The sequence below is a fragment of the Capsicum annuum genome, unplaced genomic scaffold, assembly GCF_002878395.1.
Source record: "Capsicum annuum cultivar UCD-10X-F1 unplaced genomic scaffold, UCD10Xv1.1 ctg3921, whole genome shotgun sequence".
Classification (NCBI taxonomy): Eukaryota; Viridiplantae; Streptophyta; class Magnoliopsida; order Solanales; family Solanaceae; genus Capsicum; species Capsicum annuum.
This window is the reverse complement of record NW_025846409.1, coordinates 633,957-642,649: the sequence shown is the minus strand read 5'-3', so window position 1 is coordinate 642,649 and position 8,693 is coordinate 633,957. Positions and strand designations below refer to the sequence as shown.

The following is an 8,693-nucleotide window of genomic DNA, read 5'->3' as shown; positions in this document are numbered from 1 at the left end:
ACGATACAAAAGCGGAGTCCACCACTCAAGCACCAACGTTTCTAACAAACAAGCAATCACAAGAGATTCAACCCTTGAATGCTATCCTAGTTACAAGTTTCGGTTTTGTGCCTCAAGGAGAGAGGACTTGGTGTTTCAAAATTTCAAGACTTACAATAATCATCAACTAAAGAACTAAAGACCTAAACTAGTCTATTTATAGACTTATTACAAAAGTAAGGTGAAATGACCAAAAAAGGCCCTTTAATGAATGGCTTCAAGTAGGCGCCCTTGGAGTGCTATGTATGGACGGTTTTGGTGTCCATTTAGGTGATCCTTTGCACTTCATTTGCATCCACCAAGTCTCGGGTCCAACACACACTTTCTTAAGTTCATATCCGTGATTATTCTTGTATCACTACTTCTATGAGCTTTATAGATGCAAGATATTTTGAGCATGCAACTGATACTTCTACACTTCTCTTTGTTAGTCTTGTGACACTAAGTTTTGCTTTTGTTGATTTGCAAAATAGATTTAGATTCTATGGATATCTGCACAGTCTCAACTTAGTGTCAAAAGACTAACAAAGAGAACCAACTTAAAAATGCCATTGTTGTAGCTGCCATAAATCTCGTGCAGTGGTTCAAGCTGCATTTATCCAGATCAGTGCAAATAAGAACTGTAATTCCAGCTGAAGCACAGGTAGCGGCACATGTAAGAGTAGAGGTGACCCCATCACCAATGGTAACTGCTGCATTTCTAAAACTTCTTTGCACCAAAATTGCATATATATCGGCAATAGCAAGTACAAGGTTCCATATGATCTGTAATCTAACAGCAGCTACAAGGTAGCTAAAAGCGGTAACAGTTGGAAAATCAGAAGTGGTAACCATAACACACATAGCAACAACAGCAAATCTGAACTGACACAATCATAAAATGAGGCTGCCAATAGTACCAGGCATGCCTTGTAAGTCTCTCATCCTAGGCAGTGCCACATTAGTCACTGGTGGAGCCTCAACAGGGTGCACCGCCGGCGTACTCATTATTTCTCTCTTTTTCTATTTGTATGTGACTTTAAACTTGGGGAGTTATAGTTCTAAGACATTTGTATTTGTTGTGTATAAGTATAGTAGAAGTGCCCTAGTGTAATTGGTAAAGGAAAAGAAAAAGCAAAGGGAAAAGAAAGAGGCAGTGTAGCTAGGAATTTAGTAGTTAGTGAAAGAGGAGCCACTCTACGGCTTCTTGAAATAGAACATCATACCATGACTTAAGAGAAAGAATAGTAGTTGTATTTCATTTTTGACCTATCAAACTCAGTTGGTACTTGGTACTGAAACTACATATAAACTCAGAGTTATAACTAATATGTTGCATATTATTGAACTGTACCAATGGATTGTACCATATTAGAAAGTATCAAGCGATTGTTATGGTATTGTATGTTAATAAGTTATGCTCTTTTAAAGTCTTTCTGGAGTGAAGAACCCTGTTTATTTCCTTTTTTCTTTTGCTTTTGCTTCCTTGGTCGTTATGGTATTATACACGATCGTCCAATTTACCCTCTTTAAATACAGTGATCCAATTTTCTAGCAAATCACAAGAGGAAGTAGCAGCAATTAAAGTTCAGACTGCTTTTCGAGGTTATCTGGTATGCTTTTGCTGGAATTTTGTTTCGACTGGTTTTCCTGATATGGTAGCATTAGTTTCAATTGTATATGACTTCTTGAAACTTCAGTATATGCAGTTTCATCTCATTTGATTGTTGTAACTTCGGAGAATGTAGTCAGTGGTGGATCTAGCATATATCCAGGGGGTCATCCGAACCCCTTCGGCAATTTTTTTTTACTATTTATACATGGTTAAAATTATTTTTATGTATATATTGTATGGGTTGAACCCCTTCGGCTAGTTCGTGTGTGCACTTTCGAACCTCCTTAATGAACTTCTTGGCTCTGCCACTGTGTAGAATAATTGATTGATGCGGAACTAACCTTGCATTTTTTATTTTTATTGTTTTGGTTTATCATTTGTAGGCTAGGAGGCGTTGAGGGCTTTAAGAGGACTTGTCAGACTCAAATCGCTTGTTGAAGGACCTACTACCAAGTGGGAGACTGCAAATGATCTAAAATGCATGCAGACACTTTCTCAGGTGCAATCTCAGATTAGTTGTAGAAGGATCAGGATATTGGAGGAGAACCGAGCAGTTATGCAGAAGAATGCGAAACAACTCAAGAGTTTTGAGTGTTAGTTTTTATTCTTTATTCTCCTTTCCCATAAACAGAAGATTTGGTGGTTACAGAGGATTTGGTGGTTTCAAACTTCTGCAATAATCGTTCAAACTACCTTGTTGCTTATTTTGGATTATGAGATTATTAATGAATGATTTTGTTTTGTGATGTGTATATATTATGTTATACTTTATTATGTATGTAAATAAAAATTTACATTAATACGAGTGACCATTTATATAAATTGTTTCAATTTAAATAACATGCGGCAACAATCGTCGCAATAGATCAATAAACCGTTACAATAGGTAGTCAAAAAGCATTGCAACAAAATAACAAAAGCATCGCAATAGATGCTATTGCAACAGTTTAATGTCGTTGAAATAGAATCTATTGCAACGGTTAGTAACCGTTGTAATATATGAAAATAGACGTCCCAATAAGTAATGAAATAGTTGTAATAGGTACTCAAAAAGCATTGCAACAGAATAACAAAAGCGTCGCAATAGATGAAAATAGGCGTCTCGATAAGTCAAAAAATAACCGTCTTCATAGCTTGTTCTATGGCGACAATTTCAGACAACCGTCGCCATAGCTTGACCTATTGCGATGGTTTCAGACAACCATTGCATAAATCGTTGCCATAGACCTATCGCAATGCCCACATAAAGGACACTTGCTGAAGCATTGTGATAAAGCTATGGTGACAGTTTTGTTGTCTATTGCAACGGTTTTGCAACCATCACCATAGGGTTAATTTCCAGTAGTGGTGGGAATTGGTTGATATTTCTTCAGGAAATAAACCTTTAGATTCTATATGGATCTTCAAAAGAAAAATGAAGGCGGATGGTACTATTGACAAATACAAGGCAAGAATTGTAGTAAAAGGCTTCAAACAGAAAGAAGGCCTTGATTACTTTGATACATCCTCGCCAGTAACAAGGATAGCATCAATTAGAATGTTAATTGCCTTGGCGGCGGTATATGGTCTTGAAATCCATCAAATGAATGTGAAAATGACATTCCTAAATGGAGAATTGGAGGACGAAATCTACATAGAACAGCCTGGGGGTTTTGTGATTCTAGGAAGAGAAATAAGGTGTGTAAACTTGTTAAGTCACTTTATGGACTAAAACAAGCACCTAAACAGTGATATGCAAAGTTTGACCAAACCATGTTGGCAAACGGGTTCAAGATAAATGATTGGATAAATGTGTTTACATTAAAGACTCTCCAAATCACTAAGTTACTGTTTGTTTATATATGGATGATATGTTGATCATCAGTAGAGACATTTCTGATATAAATGCTACAAAATGAATGCTCGAGAGCAAGTTTGATATGAAAGACCTTGGAGTTGCGGATGTGATCTTAGGAATAAGAATCCATAAAACTCCATAAGGATTGGCATTGTCACAGTCTCATTACATCGGAAAGGTACTTGATAAATTCAAGTATTTGGAATTTGTAATTGTCAAGACTCCATTGGATGTGAGCTTTGCACTTCAAAAGAATGAAGGTAAAAGTGACTCACAATTGGATTACGCAAGAGTTTTGAAATGCTTAATGTATATAATGAATTGTACACAATCGGACATAGCATATGCTATTAGTAAGTTGAGTCGGTACACGAGTAATCCCAACAAAACTCATTGGATGACAATGAAAAGAGTTGTGGGGTATCTTAAATACACTCAAGACTATGCTTTGCATTATAATAAATATCCCGCAGTACTTGAAGGATATAGTGATGCAAATTGGATTATCGGATCAAATAAAGTAAAATCCATAAGTGGATACGTATTTACAATAGGTGGAGGAGTAATCTCATGAAAATCATCCAAACAGACATGTATTGCTCGCTCTACGATGGAATCAAAATTTATCGCATTAGATAAAGTCGGTGGAGAAGTAGAATGACTTCGGAATTTCTTGGAAGATATTCCTTATTGTCCCAAGCCATTGACACCAGTATGCATACACTGTGATAGTCAAGCGGCAATAAGTAGGGCAAGGGGCATGATGTATAATGGAAAATCTCATCACATAAAACGAAGATATAATACTGTTAGAGAACTTCTCTCTAGTGGAATTATCACTGTTAACTATGTGAAGTCAAAGGATAATGTGTCGGATCCACTTACAAAAGGCCTAACTAGAGAAAGAGTTGAGAGGACATCTAAGGAAATGGGTTTACGGCCTAGGACAAGTCAGCATGACGGTAACTCTACCTAGCAGGCTAGATATCCCAAGAGCTAGGTTCAAGGAGATCAAACAAAGTTGTGTCTGACAGGTTCAACATTGTCAATATACCCAACCCATTCTCATGATGTAGATAATGTTTAGTAAACAATGATAAGACTTATGGTGTGAAGTCTTTTAATGATTATTTAAATTTGACAGATTTGACCAAATAATTTAATCTATATGATTGAACGTTTAGAAATCACCTATGTGAGGGAGAATTGGAAGCCGATTCAAGGAGAATGTTAGTAAAGGTCTATTCTCTAAGCTCTCATTAGACCGGGACGTGTTCATGGCTGAAACGAATAAAATCATGAGAACCATAAACGGTAAAAGGCTGGTTGTGTGACATGTGTTGTCTAGGTGTACATCAAAGCTCAACAGTTCAAAGATATCAAATCTACCGATTGATCGAGTGCATCCGATGCATGTTCACTATGGAAAGTTCAAAGGAAAACCCATTTATCCAGATGTAATCAGTTTTTGCTTGATGATCGCATACTTGTCCGTAAAGTTTTACAAATGGTAGCCATTCCCCATTCATGTGGGGGATTGTTGGGTTCAATTGTTGTGAATGGAAAATGAAAAGTTGCTTGGAAGGGACACAATTCTTCGAGTAAAAGATACACTATTTCGGAAAAAGGTATGACTGTTTGGATGGTTGTGGCTGTTCAGAAAAGACACACTCTTTCAAATAGACAGACATGACTGTTCAGAAAGGATACACCTTTCCCATGAACCATTGCCATCTTTCGGAAAGGGCACTTAGTAGCTATATAAACCTGCATTTTTCCACAGGTTTAGAACAAAATTTTTTTGCACTTGAAAACATTTGTTTTCTTCTAAAATACTCCGTGTAATCATCTAACTATTGAGTGATTTCGAAGAGAATCCGATCGTTTGAGGTACCACTACAGTCGGATTGTTAAGCCATTTTATTTTGGGAGAAAAATTCCGCAACCTCGGGTACTTGAGGAAAATTATTTCCTTAAGGACAATCCGTGAATTCGGAGGACTTGGCTTTTTCTGTTTCATCTAATTTTCTAAAACACACTTCTTTGAAAGGTCATTTTGATCTTGTGTTGAGGGTGTTACATAACTTCATAAGTGTTCTTGTTTTATACTTGAACTTGTGTTAAAGTTGTTATATCGAAATACAAATTTTGTATACCCGAAAACAACATTTTCTTCATCACTCCCTTAGGAAGAATAAACATTGAAGACCAGTAGGAATGTATGTGAAATAACTCAACATTCACCAGTAAAGTTCTTCATGCATATGACGAATGTTTAGGTCCCCAGGTTTTAATTCTACCTGCTATTATATCAATCAACATTTCACAATCCACACAAGAAATATTTTTTAGAGAAATAGGTACTCCCAAATATCTATTTCTCATTCTTTTTTTTTTCATACCCTGTTAAATTAGTAATATCCTCCAATAATTGTTTATCTATATCTATATTTATATATTATTAAAAGGAAAGGACAAATCCTTCATATTAAGTCAAGTGGCAGTCTAAGAATAAGTCACTTGGTAGTTTAGTACAAAAATTAGTTACGTTGATTATTAGTTAGTATTTTTAAAATTCAAAATTTGAAATATTTGAATTTAAATTTGAATTAAAATTTAAAAAAAAAAATTGATGAAAACATAAGTCAATTTTAATTAATTAGAATTGCATTTAACTGCAACTACCAACACCAAAACTTACAACCAAATTTCTTTTGTTCAAAGTTTACCCATTACAGAGAAGAAATCAGTTCTTTTGTACAAAGTTCACCCATTACAGAGATGAAATCAGTAGAAGATAACAAATTGGTCGATGAAAAAGTTTAAAAGGTACTAAAATTCATTTATTTAGTTTTTATTTTTTTTCGGGCAAGTGAGAGGTTTGAGGAATTTAGCCACTTAGGTTTACCTTGTATGAACAATTTGATGCTAAGTGAGAATCATTTATTTGATGTTACCTTCTGCTGATCATTTATACCTTCTTAGTTCATTATTTGGAAACTCTGATAGGGTGCAGTAGATTTGTATTTCTTTATTGTGTGATTAAAGGCCCATTTCATCCATATTAATTTCAATAAGATTGCAAATTGACTTTGTAATTTTCTTCTCTGCCTCCATATCATGTTACTGTAGTAATCTTTTTGCCTTTTTGTTTTGTCTAATAAACTTGATTTTAACAAAGCAACCATCTCCTTAATCTTCAAAGTAACTCTATTTTTCAGGTACTTTTGTTTGAATTTTCTCTTTGTGTGGTTTATATCATTTCTACGTTAGAAATTACTGTACTATAGGCATGTGGTGTTGTACTTCATAATATTAATTGTGATGTTATGATTCAACAATGTTGTTGGCTACTTTTTGATTCAGCAACATTGTTGGTTACTTTTGTGTGTTATGTTATTCTCTCATAGAATCATTTCTATATTGTGAATGGTTGGTTGTGTCATTGGATTTCAAAGTCATACTCTGTGTTTTTCATTCTCACAAGTGCAACTGCAACTTTCGGAGCAATAAGTGGAAATATTTTATGACTCATTCTGTATCAGGACGATTCAATGCTTTGAATTTTGAGCTATGATAATTGATTTTTTTATTTGATTTTGGAGTTTTGAGCTAGGATCGAAATTGGTTGATTTTTAGAATCAACAGGGCAATGCAGTGGCTGCTGCTCTATTTTATCACCCGAAAAATGCCAGCCCCACTGGTGATGGAGAAGGTTCTATCTTGGAGCAATGACTTCTGTCTGGCGAATTGCAGCATTTGGCCTCTAAGACAAGTTTTTCTAACACTCTTTTCATCTTTTGACTCTCTCTTATAATTATTTAGATAATAAAACACATTATTGGAGGAGCTTTTCATAAATACTTTGAATAGGTGATACTAGAAAGGGAAGTAAGGAAGAAACTACTTATTTCCCCCTTCAAATATATTTGATTTGTAGTATGTTATGTATTATTACTTTGTCGACTATCAATTTTACATGGTGTTATGTAGATCTTTTTGCAAATGTAAGTATTTGATATAAATTTATCAAGTTAAGCACTTAAATTTTGAAGGTTCTTGAACAGTATGTTACTAATTGAGGGATGAAGTTACAGTTTGATTAAAAAAATCTTCTATTAAAAATTATGTATTTTGCTATTGTTGGGAGGCATGTTCTTTCTCTCTAATTTAGTCTGTTGAAGTTAATATATAGTAATAAATATGAAAACTTTATTATTTTACGTGTAGAGGAAGAATCAGATAAGTTTCGCTTAATGATGCCTCAAATATTCAGTAGCTAACTGATGTTCTGCCCAATTATTGATAGCACAAACATTAGAAAGAAGAAGTTGAACAAGAAAATAGAACAAAGTAAAAAATAAATAGTGAATATTTCAGCAGAGGAAAAGGCTGAAGAGGGAGAAAATGACCCAAGATACTTTCTTTGAGGTTTGTTGCTGATAATCAGAATACATCACTTTTTATTGTTATTGGGTGTTAATTTATTGCTGCTCCTACTCTTTTGTCGTTACTCGATTTTTCAGGTACTGTGAATGTTATTTCTTCACATTTATTTTATCATTTCTATGTTGAAATTATTGTATTGTAAGCCTTTGCTTTTATAAATTCTACTATAGATTTTTTTATCGTTAAAATATTTAATTCATCACCTTAGAATAATTTGGGTTCTTATCATCGTATGTTTATCATTATGATAATGTTACTTCACATGTGGTGTAGATAAGTTCTAGGGCTGTAAGAATATTTTCTTCTAAAAAATCATTTGCTTAATATATTGTTTATTGTGAAGGTTGTTTAGAAAAATTATAACTATTGTAGATACTCTGAAACATTGTTGAGAGATGACATACAAGTGTTTTCCAACAAATGACTTAGGATCAAAAGAAAGATGCCAATTTAGAAAATCTCTACTTTATATGAACGAGGCATTGAAAGAGAATGATGGAAAATCATATTCAAGATTTGTGTGCTTGATGATGAAAATAGCTCACGGAAGAAATTTATAATATGAATGATAGAGAGTCTAATGTTGTAACTAGGAAGGAAGAGAAAGCGAAGTTTAGTCCCAATGAAAAACTATCAAATTCACTTATCGACTCAAAAGGAACATATGAAGACAGAAGTCAATGTTGTACAAAAAATAACCTGAACGTTGGAAGTGATGATTTAAAGATAAACATTATTCCATAACATCAACATTGATATTTTTATTAAGTTTTT

At 34.1% G+C, this 8,693-nt stretch overlaps 1 pseudogene; it reads right to left on the bottom strand.

Annotated features, from left to right (window-relative positions):
* Nucleotides 1-309: 309 nt before the first annotated feature.
* LOC107851896 lies at nt 310-2,267 on the bottom strand (annotated as a pseudogene).
* Between the last annotated feature and the right edge of the window lie 6,426 nt (nt 2,268-8,693).